Source organism: Camellia sinensis, chromosome 10 (genome assembly GCF_055761805.1).
Source record: "Camellia sinensis isolate YWXY chromosome 10, ASM5576180v1, whole genome shotgun sequence".
Taxonomy (NCBI): domain Eukaryota; kingdom Viridiplantae; phylum Streptophyta; class Magnoliopsida; order Ericales; family Theaceae; genus Camellia; species Camellia sinensis.
The window spans coordinates 38,311,867-38,335,110 of record NC_138970.1 but is presented as its reverse complement, the minus strand read 5'-3'; the positions used below and the strand labels follow the sequence as shown (position 1 = coordinate 38,335,110).

The 23,244-nt window shown below is 41.2% G+C and overlaps 1 long non-coding RNA gene across 1 annotated transcript; it reads right to left on the bottom strand.

The window, feature by feature from the left end:
• Positions 1-372: 372 nt before the first annotated feature.
• Positions 373-15,841, bottom strand: LOC145801597 (uncharacterized). The gene is made up of 4 exons (XR_014343219.1): positions 15,535-15,841; positions 1,706-1,823; positions 507-581; positions 373-425 (listed from the first exon to the last, which is right to left on the bottom strand). It is a non-coding gene; the product is annotated as an uncharacterized LOC145801597 (long non-coding RNA).
• Positions 15,842-23,244: the final 7,403 nt, after the last annotated feature.

The window sequence follows — 23,244 nt, the reverse complement described above, 5'->3', positions numbered from 1 at the left end:
GAACTAATCAATGGCACAAGTCATGATCTATGTGCGTGCACCTAAGGCTTAGGATGCCATGAAACCCCATGTCAGTCACTGCTTGTTGTTGTGCTTTGTCCAACCTTCTAATAATCTTACAAATTGATGTAAGCTCAATCCGGGTTTGAATTTTTACTTTTGGAGGCTTTTGTTGGACCACAGTTTTTAATTGGGCATATTGTTCAGATTGTAGCTTTCCCATTTGTATATACTTATTTTTTTCTTCTTCAAGAAGTTGATTCCATTTGTTCCCAATATCCTACATTACATGCATAAAATCATATGAACAATTACATACAAGCTTAGAAGTACAAAAGGAATACTAAAAACAACAAGAATACATTGCACTTACCTTCACGTCTACTTTCATTTGGGCTTTTTTTAACTCCATTGATTGTTCTTGGCTATAAACATATGAAAATGAATATAAGAATTCGTATAATGGAAAATATATAACTACATACAAATAGATATTAACGAAATACCAAAAGAAAATGAATGGAGTGATCGGGCGCTTTGGAGGATCAGTCAGTTTATTCATTAGGCTTCAATCAGAATTCCTTGTAAAGAAAGACAAGAAAAATAAACTCATAATATCTTTGATTAGCAAAAAAAAACAAACAAACAAAAATCTTAAAGGTTATAGTACGTTCATCAAATGCACGACATGCACACATGAATGGATTTGTTTTATAATAATGTAGTTAACAAAGACTATGTTTCCAATGTAAAAAGGAAAGACACTAAAAAAAATTCTAATCATAAACAAAAAATGATACCCTAGTAGCTTAGGTCACATTACCATAAAAAATAAATTAAAGAAGTTAATTTTTTTGGACAAAATTTGTAATTTGGTAAGGAAATTTTTTTGTCGCAAAAAGGAGCCAAATATTTTGGCACCAAACGAATTGATAATAAAAACGACATTGTTTTTTATTTTATTTTTGGGACTATTGTAGAAAAAAATAAAAAAAGATGTCATGGTTATGTATAGCTCCTTTGCTCCTTCAAGTCTCGTTTTAGGTGTACAGTCAAAAGGTTGAATATCTTTATTAACTGGTTTTACTTGCTTTGGTTTTAGCTATGTTGTGGTTCACTTTCCCATATTTTATCTTGCTAATTTTTTTTTTATTCTCTGCATGGGTTTGGGGATGGCTTGAACCACATAAAGCACTTGAAAATTATAAATGTTTAGGGAAGCAATTTGTTTTTTAGAATACAAAATACAAGAAATTAGAAAATGGGAGAATGATTTGATACAGTTGTATTCAGTAATATACATACACTAACTAAAGATTTGATGCACTAAGGACCCTTGCATACTGCTATACCCACTGCCACTCACAATTGAATCTTGGGTTGTGAGTAGAGCTTCTCTTGTATTAATGCTATGCATATTATTTGATTTTATTATTTATATTTATTCTGTCATTGATACTTTAGATTCATAATAAATAATACTAATATATGAGCACTACTACAAAATTGGTTAAAGGTCACAATTTTTAACTTTGACCTTATACTTTTAGTCTTAGTTTTTTTTTTAATACAAAAACTGTGATGAATGAGGGTGTGACTGTACAAGTTATATCATAAATATTTTGCTTTTTAATTTGGTCATCACGCATACCATATAATTTAAATATATTGAAGCATAGAGGACCTTGTAGGAAAAAATATGTACCTGTCGAAGAAGTAGTTCAGCAACAACACAACCAGCAAACCAGAAGTCAATAGCTGTAGTGTACTCCGTCGATCGAAATATAAGCACAGATGTAAGAGGTATTGGCCTCTCCTTTTACCTGCCAAAAATAAGGAATGAAGCATTTCAACCAAAACATAAAACTAAGGGAGAGGGGAAAAAATTAAAAGACATAAACCAACATGTAAAAACTTTAAAAATTCCAAAATGAAGTTGTTATTTGTAAAAGAGTTAATGAGGTGGTGGGAAAATAGCATTTATGAAAGGGCATCATTAGTGATGAAAAAATGTAAAACAATTACAATTACACATGAGGGTTTATAGAACTCTAATAAGTATATAGCATATTAATTAGGATACATGTTAGAGTGTAAATCCTTTGGAAATTAGGCCAAATGTTATAATTTGCATATGGTACACATCTCAAAAGGGGTGTAGTAGCATGACCATACATACCACACATAAACCCATATAAACTCTAGTTTGGAATGAATCAATAAATCAAAGACCCCAGAAACAGAAGAACAATAATTTTTAAAGGCATTTTTCTGTTTCATGTATCTTCATGCTTTTGTAGAAAAAGCAATAAACAACAAAGAAGGGGGGGGAAGAAAAGAAAAAGAAAAATAAGAAGTAAATTAATAATTTAGTGTCTTTGAAGTTTGAGGGTTTTGAGTGAAAATAGGTTTTTCTCGAATCAAGTAATTTTGATATTTTTTTTATTATTTAATGGAGAATCAAGATGTGTGTATTTGCTAGTTCGATATGCGGTCAGATGTGTTATTTGACATGAATGTTGGAGGTAATCCTATCATCACTCTATTTCAATCCAGATGATTTTTTATTTTTGTATATTTTCTTTATTAATTTGCTTGTGTTTATCATTGCTTGTGTTTATCATTGTTACTTACCTTCTATTGAAGCCAAAAAAAAAAAAAAAAAAAAAAAAAAAAGCCAATGATGGTTGCTAATTCTGCTAGGAAGAGTGGGAGTAACTAAGTTGGAAGTGGGAGGGGTTTATTGAAGGTCATTATCTTTTGTTGTGCTTTTTGTTGCTCTTTCGTCCCTTATGGTCACCTTGGAGGATTAAGCTATCTCTCTCTCTCTCTCTACTTGGGTGATAAAAAAAAAAAAAAAAAATTAGACCATGTAATGCCAAAGGGATGGCAATGAGGGGAAGTAATGACGGCAGCGGTGGTGGAGGTGGCAATGATGGGTTGACTAGGGATTTCTTACATCTTAGAACAATCTCTCCTAGGGGGTTTCCAAACATGGCTGGGCTTGATCATATGATAGTAGTTATGACTAATATGGTATTGGTTATAATATAAAATCATATAAGTTCATAACTAAATGTATGGTACATCTAAATGTACCATAGCATCTATCTTTTTAACTATAAAGCAATCCCAAAATATTTTCCAACGTGTACTTTAAAGTTTACATTAGCAGAAAAAACAAATGAAATATAATAAACTAAAATATAAGAAGAGAGGGGTTTTGGTATCGTAAAATGTAAAAGAAAATGGGTCATATTGCTCATACAAACGAGTTGTAACATGACTAATTTGAAAGGGGAAAAAAAACATTATTTAATTGGGTGCCTAATTGTTAAAGAAAGCTACTTTAGAAGTATCTTAAATTCTAATAATATAATCTAAACAAATCTACCCTTATCGTACCATGTTTCCGATCCCTTTCCACGTACAAGTAGATTAGTGGTTTGCTAATTTTTTTTACGGATTTTGTTGTTTGTTGTTGAAGTTTTAGTAGATTTTCTTGTTTGGTCCTTTGTTGTTTTTTTTTATTGTTCTATACGATGTTAACATTTATTTTAATGTAATTGCTTTATAACTTTTCTCAATATATATATATATATATATAAATTCATGAGAACAAAATAAAAAAAAACTCATGTATAAATAAAATAGAAAAAATCAATCAACCCAAAGCCTCTTAATTCAGCCCCCAAAATTATAAATACAATCAATCGTGCAATTACTACTTTTTTTCATCTACTAGCAACTACATGATTGCATCATCACCAATCAATTCAAATCTCACATCTTTTACCTTCATGGCAATACCAATGAATGACCCACCTTGAGAAAGTGATCAATCCAAAGACAGAACTTATAGCAATCCCGGGTTTACCCTTGTTATACCGTGATCCGGACATGTGTCCGTGGATGTTAGTATTTGTTTATTATCTTGTTTACATCCTTTTTACTTCGTATTTGAGTTATAGGATGTGTTGGGCGGATTTGTTTCAGGTTGGTTGAGTTTAGAAACCAAAACTAGTTGCCCATATTTTTGGCCTGTACGCTCGAGCGGAGGTGTTGGCGCTCGAGCGGGTAATACACCCATCCAGTAGTTGTTGTGCAGTGTTGTACGCTCGAGCGTGGAGTTGGCCGCTCGAGCGGATCTGTGTGAGTGGCCGCTCGAGCGTAGGGTTTGGAGCTCGAGCGGAGGCCTGGTTCTGCAAAAGTCCTGGGCGAGTGCATTCTGCGCTCGAGCGGGCGGTTGGCTGCTCGAGCGGAAGTCTGTGAGTGGCCGCTCGAGCGGGGTGTTTTACGCTCGAGCGGAGACCTGGGTTAAAGTCCCGAATTTGTGACTCTTCAAATCACTTTTTCACTTTCTCTTCTCTCTCTTACTTTTCCAAAATCACCATTGTTGAGCCTCTCACTCTAGACTCTACCTTCTCTCTAGGTTTTGATCTAGTAGGAGTGATTTACTCACCTTTGGCCTTTACAAAAAAGTTGTTGATCGTCGAGGGCTTCATTTTAATCTGAAAATCTCGGGTTTTGGAGCACGTTGGGTTTTGTCGTCTTCTCCTTTGGGACTCCGAATTTGAGGTAGGGATATCCTACTCCTCTCTATGGGTTTTGTCTTTAAATTTTGGTATGTTGAGATGTTGGGCTTGGTTTGGTAATTTTGCGAAAGTTTGGGGCTTTTGTGTAATTTTACAAAAGTTGGGGTTTTATTCATAATAAACCTAGATGCATGTTTGGCATAGAAAAAAATGGAATGATTGTTGAATCATTGATGAAAAAGGGACCTAAGGGTTGAAATAGTAATTATGGAAAAATGGCCTAATTACATTGTTTAATTAATTGGGATAATTAATTGAGAAGAATGAAGAAATGAAATGTTGATTGAATATCCATTTGTGCATTTATTTTCTGTTTTAGAAATAACTGCTTTGGGCTATCGGTGGAGGATAGTCGAGATTGTTGTAGACAATGCATGATGATTAGGTAAACTGAAACTAATCAATGAAATGTGTCATGGAACTTGACGGTTGATAGAATACATTATTTGTATGTATTGGGTGATTGTATATAGAACCATTGTGTTTGTATACGTTATGTGTAGAGGAGGAGATAGGGGATGTACTCCGCGGTTTAGGGGAAGATAGGGGATGTACCTCTAAACCGAATAGGAATTGGGAGGAGATAGGGGATGAACTCCGTAGACACAGCTCATATGCTTGTCTAGAGAAGTGAAGATAGAGCTCATATGCTTATCTTTGTGAAGTGTGGATACAGCTCATATGCTTATCTTTGTGAAGTGTGGATACAGCTTATATGCTTATCTGTGAATGTGGGATATTGTTGTTATACATATCTGTTGAGAATGTGGATATAGCTTTTATGCTTATCTGAATGTGAGATATAGTTTTTTATACATATCTGTGGAAATAATGATAGAGCTAGCATGCTTATCTGTTGAAAAAGGGAAAATGAAGGTAACTTAGACTCATAAGTTGTATGACATAAATATGTGATTTATGTGGGTGTAACAGTGTTGACCATCTATCAATTGCTAATATTTTAGTCATTGTCCATGGTTGGTTTAGTGTATTTCTACTGGGCTGTGGCTCACCCTATATGGGAATATCATTTTCAGGTGCAGGAAGCATGCCACCTCCAAGGACATAGCTGGGAGGCTAGTGGCGGACATACTTTTGTCGCTTAACTTTTGATGTATTACATGTAACTTCAAGCCCAGGGCTTAATGTGTAATCGAGTTAGTACTCTTCTGTTGTAACCAAGTGTTAACTTGGAAAGCTGTAAGCCTTTAGGGCATTTTTGTTATGATGTTAACATGTAATACATATGTAATGGAACTCTAATGAATAACAGAATGTGGTTAGTTTATATGTAAATGCATGTCTTATCTGATGGGTTTATTGTTGTTATTTTGAGGACGTTACAACTTGGTATCAGAGCATACCGGGTTCGAATACTTTGGGTACGTGGGAAGTGATTAGTATCACAATGGGTTTGTCTCGCTTGATAGAGACTTAGATGTAGTATCATATGCTATGTGCTTAATTGACAATATGCTTATGTGACTATGTGGGTATGGGATTTAATTTCTGGGATGTTGATTGGATCCTTGAGTTTCTGGGAGTCTTGTTGGAAAGGCACTTGATCAATGCTGTTTCTAACCGGAACTCTAGTAGCGTCTCGGGACTATCATTATCCGGAAATGAAATTCGTAAGTGCTTATGTGTTTATGTGCTTATGTGGAGTGAATTACAGTTGTCCATGCATTAGGACGTGAGTGTTTAGTTTCGGCACATTTATGAATGTGCTAACGTTCTGTGTTGCCTTTATTAGGATGTCAGGACGAGGAAGAGGAGCTAGGCGTGGTAGACCTGCGAGGCAGGAAGTACCATTACCGGGTGAGATTCCGGCAGTGCAGGAGGGAGTTGGGCAGGCTAATGTGGTCGAGCCAGTAGGTCAGCAGGCTATGGGTGCCTTGGCCAGAGAGATAGCAGGAGCTTTGGGTATTCTTAGAGCTGGGAATCAGGCAGCTGAGACAGGGCCTTCTTTCTTGAAGAGGGAGTTTTTCCGGTCTAATCCGGACGAGTTTATCGGGGATCCGAAGGAGCCACTGAAGGCTGATGAGTGGTTAGAACAGATGAGTAAGACGTTCGAGATGCTTGGCATTGAGGACGGAGCACTGAAAGTGACCTTGGCATCCTTCCAGCTGAAGGGAGATGCGGGTCAATGGTGGAAGTATGAGAAGGCTCGTGTGGGCGGTACCTGGGAGGCGTTTATAAATGCTTTTCAGGAGAGGTTTTTGTCTGCAGCAGCTAGGGAGAAGCTGAGGGATCAGTTTAGCCGGCTTAAACAGCAGGGCTTGTCAGTGGCCGAGTTTGAGGCTACTTTTACCAGTCTGTCCAGGTTTGCACCGGAACTGGTGGCGTCTGAGGAACGCCGTTGCTATGAGTTTGAGCGGAAGTTGAGGCGGGGCCTCAAGTTGAGAGTTGGTGGGTCTTACATTCGAGAGTATAGACACCTGGTTGATGCTGCTGCTCATATGGAGATTATGATGCAGGAGGAGGAGGAAGAACAGAGGGGCTCCAAGAGGAGCCAAGATAGTCAGAGTGATGGCAGGAGACAGAAGGGTTATAACCCTCAGCAGTCTCAGGGTGCAGTCTCTAGATCGACCTTTCCAGTGCCGAGTGTAGGCTCGGGGAGAGGCAGTCAGGGGGAATTCACTTGTTACAAGTGTGGCCAGCTGGGTCACAAGGTTTCAGTTTGCCCGCAGAAGGGTGGGGGTCAGAAAGCTGCTTCTTCTTCAGCTAGACCGCAGAGTCAGAGTTTGGGCAGGGGGCAGCCCTTGACTTGTTATCAGTGTGGACAGCCTGGGCACCTGAAAAGGTTTTGCCCGCAGTTGAGTGCCACTTCGGGAGCGTCTGGTTCTAGGCAGACGCAGGGTTTTCAGCCAGCTCAGTCTGTGTAGTCCTCGAGGGCCAATCCGGGAGTTTCGTCATCCCATTCTGTGCAGCAGTCTTTTGCTCCGAGAGGTGAGCAGGTAGACCAGGGGCCTACGGGGCGCGTGTATGCTGTTACCGCGCAGGATTTAGTACCGGCTCCATCGGTAGTGAGAGGTACTTTTCTGTTTTGCAACTCAGTTGCTAATGTGTTGATAGACACGGGTGCATCTCATTCTTTTGTATCTGCTGCATTTGCATCGGTTTTGGAATTGGAGTTAGCACAGTTAGCATCTCCTATTTGTGTGGTATCGCCTTTGGGTGGTGAGTTGATCCTGAAACAGGGTGTTAGAGGTTGTGATATAGAGGTCGCCGATTATAGGCTTCCTTTTCCGTTTGTTGTCATGCCCATGAAGGGTTTTGATGTTATTTTGGGTATGGACTGGCTATCGTCATACCGGGCTGTTATTGATTGCTACCGCCAGAGGGTCACGTTATGTACCTTGAGCGGGGAGTGGTTCCATTTCTTGGGAGACCGGGTTGGTAGTGTTTTGCCACCGGGGTATGATTCGCGAGGGCGAAGTGAGCTTAGTAGTCTACTTGCCAGCTTTGAGAGTGGTAAGAGTGGTGAGACCCAGCTTGTGTTGCCGAGGGTGGTTTGTGAGTATTCGGATGTCTTTCCCGAAGATATTGTTAGTTTGCCACCTCACCGAGAGATAGAGTTCTCTATTGATTTAGTGCCTGGTACGGCGCCGATTTCTATGGCACCTTACCGTTTTGCTCCAGCAGAGTTGGTTGAGTTGAAAGTTCAGCTCCAAGAATTGCTAGATAAGGGCTTTGTTCGCCCTAGTGTTTCACCGTGGGGAGCACCGGCCCTCTTTGTTAAAAAGAAAGATGGTGCCTTGAGATTGTGTATTGACTACCGGAAGTTGAATCGGGCTACGGTTAAAAATAAGTACCCTATGCCCCGTATAGATGATTTGTTTGACCAGTTGAAGGGTTCCCGTTGTTTCTCTAAGATAGACTTGAGATCGGGTTACCATCAGTTGAGGGTCAGGGAGAAAGATATTCCGAAAACGGCATTCCGTATGCGGTATGGCCATTATGAGTTTCTGGTGATGCCATTTGGGCTTACCAATGCACCGGCAGTCTTTATGGACTTGATGAACCGGATTTTCCGGGAGTTCTTAGACCGATTTGTGGTCGTCTTCGTGGACGACATCCTTATCTATTCGCCTTCAGAGGAGGAGCACGAGGAACACTTGAGAGTGGTGCTTGAGTTGCTTAGAGCCCATAGGCTGTATGCCAAGTTTGGGAAGTGTGAGTTCTGGCTGAGGGAAGTTAAATTCTTAGGCCACGTGGTATCCGGGGAAGGGGTGTCTGTTGATACATCCAAGGTTGAGGCAGTGCAAGATTGGGCACAACCTAAGAGTGTGTTTGAGATCCGCGGTTTTCTGGGATTAGCTGGGTATTACCGTCGGTTTGTGAAAGATTTCTCCAGGTTAGCGTCACCGTTGACTAGACTGACTCGGAAGGGAGTCAAGTTTGTGTGGAGTGAGACTTGTGAAAAGTCATTCCAAGAGTTGAAAGTTAGATTGACCACCGCTCCGGTGTTGATTATTCCGGAGAGAGGGTTGGGTTATGCGGTTTATTGTGATGCCTCACGAGAGGGTTTGGGTTGTGTGTTGATGCAAGAGGGGAAAGTGGTAGCTTATGGCTCACGTCAGTTGAAAATACACGAGAAGAATTACCCCACACACGACCTAGAGTTAGCAGTAGTGATTTTTGCCTTGAAAATCTGGAGGCACTACCTTTATGGTGAGAGGTTTGAGGTATTCTCGGATCATAAGAGTTTGAAGTATCTGTTTACACAGAGAGACTTGAATCTAAGGCAGAGGAGATGGATGGAGTTCATCGAGGATTATGATTTTGAGTTGCATTATCATCCGGGAAAGGCCAATGTTGTGGCCGATGCCCTTAGTAAGAAATCCATTAGTGATGTAGCTTGTATAGCCATCCGGGAATGAGAGATGTTGGGAGCGCTTGGCGAGTTTGATTTGCTACTGGGCGAATCTGTTGAGGCTGCGGCCTTGTTTTCTGTTGTTGCGCAACCTACACTTGTGATTAGAGTGTTAGAGGCACAGAGAGGTGACCTTGAGGTAGAATCTCTCCGAGAGAAGATCTCCAGTGGGAAAGTTGAGAAGGGTTTGACGGTGTATCCCGACCTGAGTGTGAGATACCGAGACCGTTTGTTTGTACCGGAGTCTTGCCGAGAGGAAGTACTCCGAGAGTTTCACCATTCGCGCCTTGCGGTGCATCCGGGAGGTACTAAGATGTATCAGGATTTGGGTCGCCAGTTTTGGTGGCGGGGTATGAAGAGAGATGTGGCTGTTTTCGTATCGAAATGCCTTACTTGCCAGCAAGTGAAGGCCGAGCATCAGAGGCCAGCGGGTTTGTTGCAACCCTTGCCTATTGCCGAGTGGAAGTGGGAGCATGTCACTATGGACTTCGTTGTAGGTCTTCCGAGGACTCAACGGGGTAGTGATGCTATTTGGGTGGTTGTGGACCGGTTGACTAAGTCGGCGCACTTTATTCCTATGCGCGTGAGAGATTCGGTAGATCATCTTGCCGACTTGTATATTCGGGACGTAGTGAGATTGCACGGAGTCCCAGTGACGATCGTCTCAGATAGAGATCCTCGTTTTACTGCTAGGTTGTGGCAGAGTTTGCAGAGTGCCTTGGGCACTAAGTTGACCTTTAGTACGGCTTATCACCCTCAGACTGACGGGCAGTCCGAGCGTACTATTCAGATCCTCGAGGATATGCTTCGGGGTTGTGTCCTGGATTTCAATGGGACGTGGGAGAGGCACTTGTCATTGGTAGAGTTTGCCTACAACAACAGTTTTCAGTCTAGCATCGGTATGGCACCGTTTGAGGCCTTGTATGGCCGACCATGTAGGTCTCCAGTGTGTTGGGCCGAGGTGGGTGATGCACCTTTGTTGGGTCCGGAGTTGGTTAGGGAGACGACGGAGAAAGTTGAGCTTATCCGTAGGAGGCTTGTTACAGCCCAGAGTCGACAAAAGAGTTATGCCGACCGTAGGAGGAGGCCTTTGGCGTTTGAGGTAGGTGATCATGTCTTTCTGAAGATATCGCCTAGAGGAGGCCTGATGAGATTTGGAAAGAGTGGGAAGTTATCCCCTCGGTTTATTGGTCCTTTTGAGATCCTTGAGAGGATAGGTGAGGTTGCTTATCGGTTAGCCTTACCGCCGCAGTTGTCCGGAGTGCATGACGTGTTTCACGTGAGTATGCTTCGGAAGTATGAGCCAGATCCATCACATGTGCTGAATTGGAACGATTTAGAGGTAGATGAGGATGCCTCGTATGAGGAGAGACCGGTTCGGGTCTTGGATAGGCGGGATCAGGTCCTGCGTGGCAAGACCATTCCTTTGGTGAAAGTCTTGTGGAAACATCACGGAGTGGAGGAAGCCACTTGGGAACGTGAGTTGGAAGTCCGAGAGAAATATCCGGACTTGTTTGTTGATATGTAATCTTGTATTTAAATTTTACATTTTGTTGAACTTAAGAACTTTTATATATGTCTTAAGTTGTGAAACATTGAAAATGTTTTGATTATTGGAAGTATGTTTTGGAACTTGCCTTATATGGAAGTTGAATGTAACATTATATATGTTAAATATATTGTTGAAATTGGAAAGATAGTGCATAATGTTGATGCATGTTGAAAGTACATATGTGATATACATATTGTGAGATGTCTCTTGTTAGAGAGATGGGATAACCGGTAATGGGTCGAGATGTTGAATGTTAAAGTGTAACATTGTTTAAAATGAAGAAAAACTTGTTTTTGAAAACTTGTGCTTAATTTCGGGGACGAAATTATTTAAGGGGGGGAGGTTATAGCGATCCCGGGTTTACCCTTGTTATACCGTGATCCGGACATGTGTCCGTGGATGTTAGTAGTTGTTTATTATCTTGTTTACATCCTTTTTACTTCGTATTTGAGTTATAGGATGTGTTGGGCGGATTTGTTTCAGGTTGGTTGAGTTTAGAAACCAAAACTAGTTGCCCAGATTTTTGGCCTGTACGCTCGAGCGGAGGTGTTGGCGCTCGAGCGGGTAATACACCCATCCAGTAGTTGTTGTGCAGTGTTGTACGCTCGAGCGTGGAGTTGGCCGCTCGAGCGGATCTGTGTGAGTGGCCGCTCGAGCGTAGGGTTGGGAGCTCGAGCGGAGGCCTGGTTCTGCAAAAGTCCTGGGCGAGTGCATTCTGCGCTCGAGCGGGCGGTTGGCCGCTCGAGCGGAAGTCTGTGAGTGGCCGCTCGAGCGGGGTGTTTTACGCTCGAGCGGAGACCTGGGTTAAAGTCCCGAATTTGTGACTCTTCAAATCACTTTTTCACTTTCTCTTCTCTCTCTTACTTTTCCAAAATCACCATTGTTGAGCCTCTCACTCTAGACTCTACCTTCTCTCTAGGTTTTGATCTAGTATGAGTGATTTACTCACCTTTGGCCTTTACAAAAAAGTTGTTGATCGTCGAGGGCTTCATTTTAATCTGAAAATCTCGGGTTTTGGAGCACGTTGGGTTTTGTCGTCTTCTCCTTTGGGACTCCGAATTTGAGGTAGGGATATCCTACTCCTCTCTATGGGTTTTGTCTTTAAATTTTGGTATGTTGAGATGTTGGGCTTGGTTTGGTAATTTTGCGAAAGTTTGGGGCTTTTGTGTAATTTTACAAAAGTTGGGGTTTTATTCATAATAAACCTAGATGCATGTTTGGCATAGAAAAAAATGGAATGATTGTTGAATCATTGATGAAAAAGGGACCTAAGGGTTGAAATAGTAATTATGGAAAAATGGCCTAATTACATTGTTTAATTAATTGGGATAATTAATTGAGAAGAATGAAGAAATGAAATGTTGATTGAATATCCATTTGTGCATTTATTTTCTGTTTTAGAAATAACTGCTTTGGGCTATCGGTGGAGGATAGTCGAGATTGTTGTAGACAATGCATGATGATTAGGTAAACTGAAACTAATCAATGAAATGTGTCATGGAACTTGACGGTTGATAGAATACATTATTTGTATGTATTGGGTGATTGTATATAGAACCATTGTGTTTGTATACGTTATGTGTAGAGGAGGAGATAGGGGATGTACTCCGCGGTTTAGGGGAAGATAGGGGATGTACCTCTAAACCGGATAGGAATTGGGAGGAGATAGGGGATGAACTCCGTAGACACAGCTCATATGCTTGTCTAGAGAAGTGAAGATAGAGCTCATATGCTTATCTTTGTGAAGTGTGGATACAGCTCATATGCTTATCTTTGTGAAGTGTGGATACAACTTATATGCTTATCTGTGAATGTGGGATATTGTTGTTATACATATCTGTTGAGAATGTGGATATAGCTTTTATGCTTATCTGAATGTGAGATATAGTTTTTTATACATATCTGTGGAAATAATGATAGAGCTAGCATGCTTATCTGTTGAAAAAGGGAAAATGAAGGTAACTTAGACTCATAAGTTGTATGACATAAATATGTGATTTATGTGGGTGTAACAGTGTTGACCATCTATCAATTGCTAATATTTTAGTCATTGTCCATGGTTGGTTTAGTGTATTTCTACTGGGCTGTGGCTCACCCTATATGGGAATATCATTTTCAGGTGCAGGAAGCATGCCACCTCCAAGGACATAGCTGGGAGGCTAGTGGCGGACATACTTTTGTCGCTTAACTTTTGATGTATTACATGTAACTTCAAGCCCAGGGCTTAATGTGTAATCGAGTTAGTACTCTTCTGTTGTAACCAAGTGTTAACTTGGAAAGCTGTAAGCCTTTAGGGCATTTTTGTTATGATGTTAACATGTAATACATATGTAATGGAACTCTAATGAATAAAAGAATGTGGTTAGTTTATATGTAAATGCATGTCTTATCTGATGGGTTTATTGTTGTTATTTTGAGGACGTTACAGAACTGAAACCTCCTCAAACCACCAGTCAAGAGGGACTTGCTGCTAGCTTCTGCTGGGGCTTGAGTCCATTTCATTCCATTACATTTGGGCTGGAAAACTTTTGGTGCATCAACCAATTTAATTATCTACTAGCCTTGTTAACTCACCCCTTCCTTTTCAGGAAATAAACGAGGGGACCGCATTGAGCTACGTTGGGAGGTGGAGTCCTCCTTACACTCACTAGTTGTAATTGGTTATAATTGTAATAATGTGATGAAATTTTGTAATAATGGCATTGCAAAAGGGGAAGGAGAGGGTTGGGTTATCTGAGGGATAGAAGTCGCTGCGCTGCAAGAAGGGAAAAAATGGTGGGTCAACATTGGGAAGAAGGAAACAGGGTAATTGTAGTGGTACCGAGCGGAGATGGAAGTGGTGGTGGCGGATGGGTCAATAACCATGTTCCCCTTTCACCTATTCTCTTAATATAGCTCCCTCATTGCCTGTTTGCCCATCAAAAACCGCGCTTCTGCTTGTTAATGTTTCAGACTTACTTGTAAAAAATAGCTTCAGAATTAGGGAAATGGATTCAATCATGGATTATATAGGGTCTAGAAGCCAGCAACTTTAAAATGGATACAAAATGAGTTCAAACTGTGATATGTTTAGATTAATGTACAATATTGTTTGCAAAAGCAGACTTGGAAAAGTCGATCTATAAAGTATCCTCTGGTAGATGATAACCAGTAAATTGGCTGTAGTTTACTTTTTCGAAATAACAGAATTGTTCTTCAACTTTTCTATTGCTGATCATCATGACATTAATATGTGGTAGTCTAGATGCAGGACAGCTAATGATGGCAGTGAAACCGCAAGAACCAGGAGCAGGAAACGGAAAAGATCACGTAAGCAAGGCAAAAAGCTGTAAGTGACAAATGATTAACAGTTCTTGGCATGTCGAAAGAGCATTAATTAAATGGTGGTTTTCTTATTAGCTGATAGCTAACTTAGTGCATTAAGTTTACAGACAAATTGCAGGATAAGCTGAGTCAATGGCAAGTTGGCTTTTTTTAGGTAGGGAACATTCCTACTTTTCCTAAATGCTGACTAGATTTTATTTTTCTTTTTGGTTTCCTCTGGGAAGTTTATAGTTTCGACAATTATATACCTTCATGAAAATGTTTAAAGATAGAATTGATGTCTCTTTGTTTATTGTGTCTGTGGTTAGTGCATTTCCCTTTCTGTTGAGTTGGTTTGGACAGAAGAAAAAATAACTATTAAAGAAGAAGAGCTAGGGGAAGGAAATTACCTTTCTGTTCTGAATATATATTTCTGAGTCGCTGTTTCACCAAGTTTGTGATGAAATATAGGAAATTCCAAGTATTTTTTTAGTAACATGATATTCAGAAAACATAAGCCAACCCCAGAAATTATGCTTATCAAAAGAAGAAGATAAGTTATTGATTGATAATCTCAGACTAACATAACATCTTAAATAACATGTGTATGTAAATATAGAAATTTGTATATCTATTGATATTCATCTATCAAGAACTGAAAATATATATATATATATATATATAATTAATGAAAGTGAAAACACTCAGGAACAAGAAATCAAGAATTCTGCAGAAAACTACAAGAAGTAGAGTCATGAATATTCAAACGGAAAAAATTCAGTAAATGTATGATAGATTGATTCCAGAATTTACAGAGCTTGTAAAATTCCCAAACCCATAAATTATTCAGTGATAATCTCATACTAACAATGTATATGTAGAGAATTGTATATATATATATGAATTGAAATTCACCCATCAAGAACTTTCAAAAATAAGGAAATAGAAAAATATTCAAGAACAAGAAATCAAGAATTCTGCAGCAAACATTAGAAATCAAGAACAGAGATGCTAAGAAAATTATTCAATAGTTGAATTCGGTAATACATAGGTGCCAAGAAACATATGTATCGAAAACTCTGTTCGAACAGGCTATCATCTCAGGCGGTTCAGTTGATGGTTTAACATCCATATCAGATATTCAATAAGGGTTAGGGTTTTCAAATCAAAAGCCCTAATGTAAATGAAGTTTAGAGTTAGAAACAAACCTGAGCTACAGAAAATATCTCTTGGAAATATTCGATTAGAATGGAAGAAACTCTAGTTCTTCACGTCATGACAGTGAGAGGTTATGAAGAAAGATGTCTACACCGAGAGAATGGTGGCCCCGACGACGACAGGGCTGGTGGTCTTCGGCAATGGCTGAAGCTTCGGCTATGGTGGAAGAGAGGAGGGAGGAGAAGAGAAGAGCAAGAGCACGAGCCAGAGAGAACGGGGTGATGCTATGGACTACTCTGACTGTTGGACTACTCTGATCTTTTGCTCTGTTTGGTAACCGGTTACACAGGTTGCCTGATTTGAGAGTCGAATTATTTAAATATCTTAGTTATGACCTGGTTATGAAGTAATATGGTATAAGTAAATAATTGAATATAACTAAGTTATGACTTAATATGATAGTAGTTATGACTAATATGATATTGGTTATGATATAAATTATATAAGTTCATAACTAAATGTATGGTACATCTAAATGTACCATAGCATCACCCCTAAACCTCAACTAAATAAATATTGTATGATGAGACTACTAAATGAATGCCCCTAATTGTGATTATTGAAAGTTGTGTAATAATATATAAGAACTTCAAAGTTTAAAAAGCACGTTACTAATTTTCAAATGTATCATTCAACAATTAGAGGGACAAAAGCGAAAAAGAAGAAAGCATAAAATCATGAAAAAACCAAAAATAATGCCTACAAGCATAGGATACTTTACACATGGGACACAATCTCTATTCAACCAGGGCTGCTAAATTCCTAGAGATTTGGGACAGCAAAAACCACAAAACATCACAATCCAAATGGACCTCTCAAATTGACAATGAGCCCCTTGGAGAAGCCACAAACAAAAAGTGATTCCAACAAATGAATATCAATCTTTTCAAGCTTGAATTTTTACCATCTGCTTACTGGTACTTTCTATATTTCCCTAGTCATGTATGGATAATAACTATGCGTCTACTAAAAGTAATAATGCTTGGGGTGCTAAATAAAATGGTTAAAGTCACTATGACAAAGAGGGAATCTTCATTTAATATAGAGAAAATTACAAATCAATGGGACAGTAAAAAAAAATTTGCATTTTCATGGTGGTGCAAATTTTTTGCTTGCACGGTAAAAGTCCTTTCTATGTGTTGTACCAAAAATAATGCCATTGATTTACAATTTCTCCTTTAATATACGAATGGAAGATATCACAACACATGATGTGTTTTACTAACCTTTTGTGGTAGTTTGTGTATCTCTCTCTGCACGGCTTTAATGGAGAATCAGAAAGGTAATTCTACACTTCGATGCCTTTAAATTCAGCTTCTCTTTTTGTATCCAAACCCCAACCGCCCTTTTTGTTGTATGTGTCTTTCATGTGATAGTAAGCAAAAGGTTAGAGCACAACAATGAGACATAAACAGATAATAAAGTTCATCCTTACAAGGCACAAATATTTCTAAATTTTCACCACCATAAAATAAATAAATAAATAAATAAAATCCTAACTTTATGTGCCTACAAAATAGATTTCCCCAAGAAGTAAACGTTTGTTCAACTGTTTGTTCAACAATTCCCGTATCCATAATGCCCATGTCTCGAGCGGAATTCTTAGCACCGGCGCTCTCTGGCGATACAACTTGACTTTCGGCCATTCCGGCCACAACTGATACTTCTGCCCCTGCCGAGCTCTGTTCTGGTTGGGCTTCCCCCACTGCATCTGGTTGATCTTCGAGCCATCCAGTGGCCTCCGCTGATCCCTCATAATCGTACCAGTTGATTGACGCATCCCCCAGTTCCTGGTCATCGAGAAATTGCAGGTTGGCAAAGTCCTCCTCTATGGCTGTCAGATCATCTGCCCATAGTCCAGATCCATCCCCCTGGATCATGCATAGCTCTCCTGTCTTTGGCAATTCTATACCTAGCCCAATTCGGCTCGTTGATAGGATGTACTCGCTTGGATCATAGGCTCCCCCAGCAAAACTCTGTCCAGTCCCAGATTCAACAATCTCATTCTCTCCCAAAATCTGCCCTGCCCTGCCCTGTCTTCGACGGTCACCACCATCGGTTCTGGTTGGGTTTTGGAGATGTCCACCATGCACAAGAAATTTGTGCAATCGGGGAGGAGCACCTCCGGCTTGGGTAGGTGGGTGGGCGTAATATAGATGCTAGGATCGTAAGATGCGACCCCAGTCTGGATAAAATTAATTCTTTTGGGAGGGGGAGGTTGGTTATGTGGTGGGAGAGGGTTGGTTGTGACATTGGGTTTATCAGGAGGCGCGATCACCTGTTTGTCAATAAGATCTTGGATCTCATGACGCAATCTGTAACAACGGTCGGTGTCGTGACCGTGTTGTTGGTGATATGCGCAGTACTTTGCTGGGTCATAAGAGGGGGGGAGTGGATTCGGTAATGGCTTTGGCTCCAGGGGTTTTAAATGATTTTTCCTGATCAATATTCCCAGAACCTTGGTCAGGGGCATATATAGTGGGGTAAAGGTTCTTTGGTCTCGTGGTTGGAATCTGTTGGTTTGTGTGTTGCTTCCGGACGCGCCGGAGAAGGGTGTGGCAGTCATGGGCCTTGGAGGGGGAGGGGGAGGGGGAGTGGTGGTGACCATACTAACTTCCGAGGCTCTCGTATTTGCAGCGCCACTCGGGCCCGCATTGTTGTTACGGTTGAACGTCCTCCTCGGTTGTTCTCTGTCATGGTCAAACAGACCTTGTTTCATTGCGTCTTCGATTTGCACCCCCATCTCATGTAAATCTGCGAAAGTAGGGAAGGGGACTACAATCATTCTCTGCATCAACTTCGGGTGGAGATTGCGCACAATCATCCGGATTTGATCTTTGTCAGTGGGCCTTAAGGTCATCATTGACGCCTTCGCCCTCCATCGGATCACACAGTCCGAGAAAGTTTCCTTGGGCTCTTGCCTTGTCATTTCAAGATCACGAGTTGTGATCTCGATCTGAGTGTTGTATGAATATTGCGCGACAAAGGCCTCAGCCATCTCATCCCAATTCTTCTTCACTTCATCTTGTAACTTTACGTACCAATGGGAGGCCACACCCGACAGGGTTCGGCCGAATAATGAAAGCTTCTGTGGTCGTGTTAGGCCCATTGGCCGCAAGATGTCTGCAAACAGTCGGATATGGACCATGGGGTCACCGGACCCATCAAAGCGGTCGATTTGTGGCATTTTGAACCTATCGGGGAGTGTTACGGCCTCCTCGGTATATCCATCTTCGATATCCGGCATAGCCTTGACCCCTTGGGATTTCTTGAAGAGCTTCTCCAATTTGCTCAATTTCAGAGCTGTATGATCAACCTCGACCTCGAAGGGAGAGTCCGGGTGATTGGATGTATGGACCTTGGACAGTTGTGGTGGAAGCGGGGGCGGAGCTGGCCCCATTGGAAGATTTGTGTCCTCTTGCAAGTTTTGGATAGTCGGCACAGTATTCTGGGTGTTTGGAGGAGCGTTCTGAACAGCAGGTGTCTGCTCAGGTAATGGGGGCCCTGCCGGAGGGGGAATTTGGTGTGAAGCAGATGCTGTATTCTGTTGTTGCAGTCTGGTAATTAGCTCAGCCTGCTGGGTCATAATCTCAGCTTGTTGCTTAGCGAGTTCATCCCGGCGAACGGCATCCTGCTGCATGGCCCGCATGGTTTCCTGCATTTGGCGCATCATTTCCTCAACTCCTGTTGGTGCCGTCATACTGTTTTGATTTATCTGAACTACTGGCAGATCTGTCTCAATGGGGATCTCAATCCAACTGTCCACTGATGGGGGAAACCACTGTTCTGGTGATCTCTGTTCAGATACACTGCGCTTTTTCTGCTTCCTTCTGGTAACAGGGGGTAGAGAATGGAACACTGGCTGTCCGTCGATTAGATCCTCAGATCGATGGAGTCGACGACCTCGTGTCCAAAGTGCTTGGGGAATGCCTGTCGGGTTGGAAGCAATTGTGCTAGAACTGACCTAGCAAAAGATAAATAAAGCGAAATGGAAATAAATAAACAGATAAACGGACAGCATAACAGCTTAAAATAAAATGCATGACACACAGCCAGGCATAATCAACACACAGTCAATAAGCTGAATAACACACTGTCCTCAAACACTGATTATTATCCCTGTATCACTGTCCCCTAACACAGAATCTGATATCCGCAGATAGCTGATTCTCAAATACTGGCTGATGCCCGCAGGCCTGATACCCATAATACTGAACTGATGCCCGCAGGCCTGATGCTGACAATACTGAACTGATGCCCGCAGGCCTGATACCCAAACTCACATACTGATACATGCATTCCTGTAGAGACGCACTCTAAAGCACATAACAGATAAGTGAGAGCCAAAACACCCCTATATTGGGGTAGGGTTTCCCTGTCCTATTTTGTCAGGAACTAGGGTTTCACTACGCACAGAGCGGTTTCAAACAACCTATAAACGGGTAAGCAACCTGTCCTAATTTGGAATGGCCACTATGGATCCGAATATGCACTAGGTCGAATGGTCAAAGAGGGTGCCCTGGTAAAACCGGGGTTTGTGTTCCCATACTGGCAGAGCCCACAATCGGTCAGCCTTATGGTCATGCCTTGACAAGACAAGCCTCCGGCAAACCGTTCAGGAATAGCAGATGGCAAACACGGTGTCCTAGGCGCACCAATGCAAATGCAATGCAAAGAAACACACAAGTGTAGTCAAAAACAGATATCACGAGTTCGAGTCAAGTTCTCTAAATCCCCAGCGGAGTCGCCAGAAACTGTAGACAAGCCCGCGGGGGACCTCGCTACAGCTCGGACTCGACTTTCGTTAGTCACGGTTCTAAGTCTGAACCAAAGAGTCCAAATCCGGCAAATCGTTTTGAGAAAACTGATTTTTGAAAGAAGTGCCAAACATGGACTGCTTTGCCAGATACAGAGTCGCCACCTAAATATTTTATTTTGGGAAATTTAGGAAACCCTGACTCGGTGCCAAAAGGCCACGTGTCCGTCATCACCAAAGTTGCCTCGGCTCGAGAACTTGGGTACGATTGGGGAAGGTCACTTCGTGAGCACCCCCGCTCGCCCGGTCATAGACCGGCCTCTACTAACCATGATATCAATTTTTGAAAACATTGTGAGTTCTTATTCTGGTTTATTAGCCTAGGTTACTATGTGATGCGCCCAGCATACAAATATAGACCGGGTCGCCTGAATTGGAACGAAACATTTCATGTTTGTTTTTGAAAATGGTTTGCTACCCGCAAGTAGGCTTTAGAACATTTGATGATTTATTCCAATTTAAGTAACCCAACCTTCACCCACAAGCATTCAGGCAGTTATATCAAATAAGCACATAGCCTCATGGTAAGCATGCTATTCATGGCAGTCACTCACACGCATGCAAGGATGCTAAAGCATAAAGCTTACCGAGTACTCCAAGCCAAAATAGCAACTTATTAGAAATCATGCATGAATCCTAAGTATACAGAAATGTCTAATGCAACACATGCAAAATGCAACTATAGCAGGCTTGGCTATTCTATGAAGGCATATGAAATGTTACAATTATCATGTATTCAACTTTGAAATTGAAAGTACAATGCAGTTAGTATGATGCGCCGAGCCCGGTGCATGCAATACAGATGAATGAATGCAAACATGCTGTCATACTGTATGCTAATTTAAATATGCCCTAATCTAACCATCATAAGCGGATAAATAAAAGGGAGAAAGACGTGGGGTTGGATGACATACAACACACACACGCACACTTATTACAGTTGTGCCCTCACTCAGAGGGTCCAAATAAATAATACAGTCCTGAATAAAAGAATATTACAGTCCGAAATATACAAATTCCTAATTAATTAATGAATTAACTAAGAAAGCAAATAAAACTGGCGTGCAAGCCAGGGACTGCCTTGCTTCTGATGGATGATGCATGTCCGGGTTGTCTTGCGCGGAAATCCACCGGAATGCCCCAATTAGCCTCTGTTTACACCTGTTCTTGAAATGCGTGCCAAGCCCCAAAAAGTTGCTGATTCTTCGTTTTGCTGCAACAGAGAGCAGGAAAGGGGCATAGCAATGTATTTGCACAGATATATGCATGTCTCGATCCTCGTGCCACCAATCACGCATACCGAGGCATGATGGCCGAGGAGCCGAAATGCACAACTCAATATAGGATGAATGCACATGAAACTACAGCTAAAACCTAACTCCATCATGGATAATTCGGAGTGTCGGTGACTGGGAAACTGAGACACATTCCGTCACTCGGAGTACGAAATGTACCTCGTTTCCCGTGCCCGGGCTAACTCCTATTCCGGACACGATGCGATGTGCATGATATGCATGAAATGCAACTAAGATATAATCCTAACATACACAATGCTATGAAAATGAGATGCCTCAAAATGCGTGCACACGGGCACGCAAACCGAGAAAATGACAGAATGTAATCTAAGATACAACCTAGTATGCACTATGCTGTGAAAATGAGATGCCTCGAAATGCGTGCACACGGGCACGCAAACTGAGGTGATGGCAAAATGCGATGTAATGACATGGAAACATGATATGGGCTTATACCAACATGAGTGAGCCTCAGCCACACTCACATAGGATGTCGTCGGATAAAAATGAAGTGCCTCGAAATGCGTGCACACGGGCACGCAAACCGATGCGATGGCAAAATGCGATGTAATGACATGGAAACATGATATGGGCTTATACCAACATGAGTGAGCCTCAGCCACACTCACATAGGATGCCGAATGGATAAAAACGAATTGCCTCGAAATGCGTGCACACGGGCACGCAAACCGAGGCGATGGCAAAATGCGATGTAATGACATGGAAATGGCATGCAATCATTCTAATGGAATTTCAGCACTAAAATATGGGGGAAAACAGTCCCGAAATGAGGCGAAATGACACCAAATGCATGGAATTGTCCCGAAATGCGAATTTAGGCACCCGAAATGGCCTATAGCTATGCCAAACATGCACAATATGGACATGCAATGCAAAGACAGAAGCTAGAAAGTCCCAAAAAAGGCACTTTCACAGTTATAAACATGGCCAAACAGCAAGCATAGGTATGGTAAAAATAGCATGCAAGAATAGGGGCCAAGAGAGGGGTAATGAAGCAAGTGATATAAGCAAAACCCAAACTGAAAAATTTCCTTCTACAACATTGAAGAGGGACCAAAAATATGAATATTTACAGTATATGGAAGCCCCAAAATCAGTACACAAATATGATAGAAATGTGATGCAAAATGAGGCTCAAAAGTGGCTATAACATGAGGTATGCAAAATATTCGCCAAACAGCCAAAGATCCTTAATAAAACATGTAGAATGGGATAAAATAAGCACTTTTTCAGAACTGTAAAATGGCCAAAAACAAAAGCATGGTAGGCTAACTAAACATGCAAGAATGGGGAATAAAAGAGAGATATAACATGAAGTGGCATATGGAGGCCCCAAACCATGAAAGGACCTAAATGAAATATGAAGAATGGACCAAAATAAGCACTTTTTCAGAACTGTAAAATGGCCAAAAACAAAAGCATGGTAGGCTGCCATTGCATGCAAGAATGGGGAAGAAAAGAGGAGTATAAAGGTAAGTACAACATGGAAGTCCCAAATGGTGTTGAGACCTTCTTCAATGTTGAAGAGGGGCTCAAAATAAGCCTAATATCAGTTTACAACATGCTCA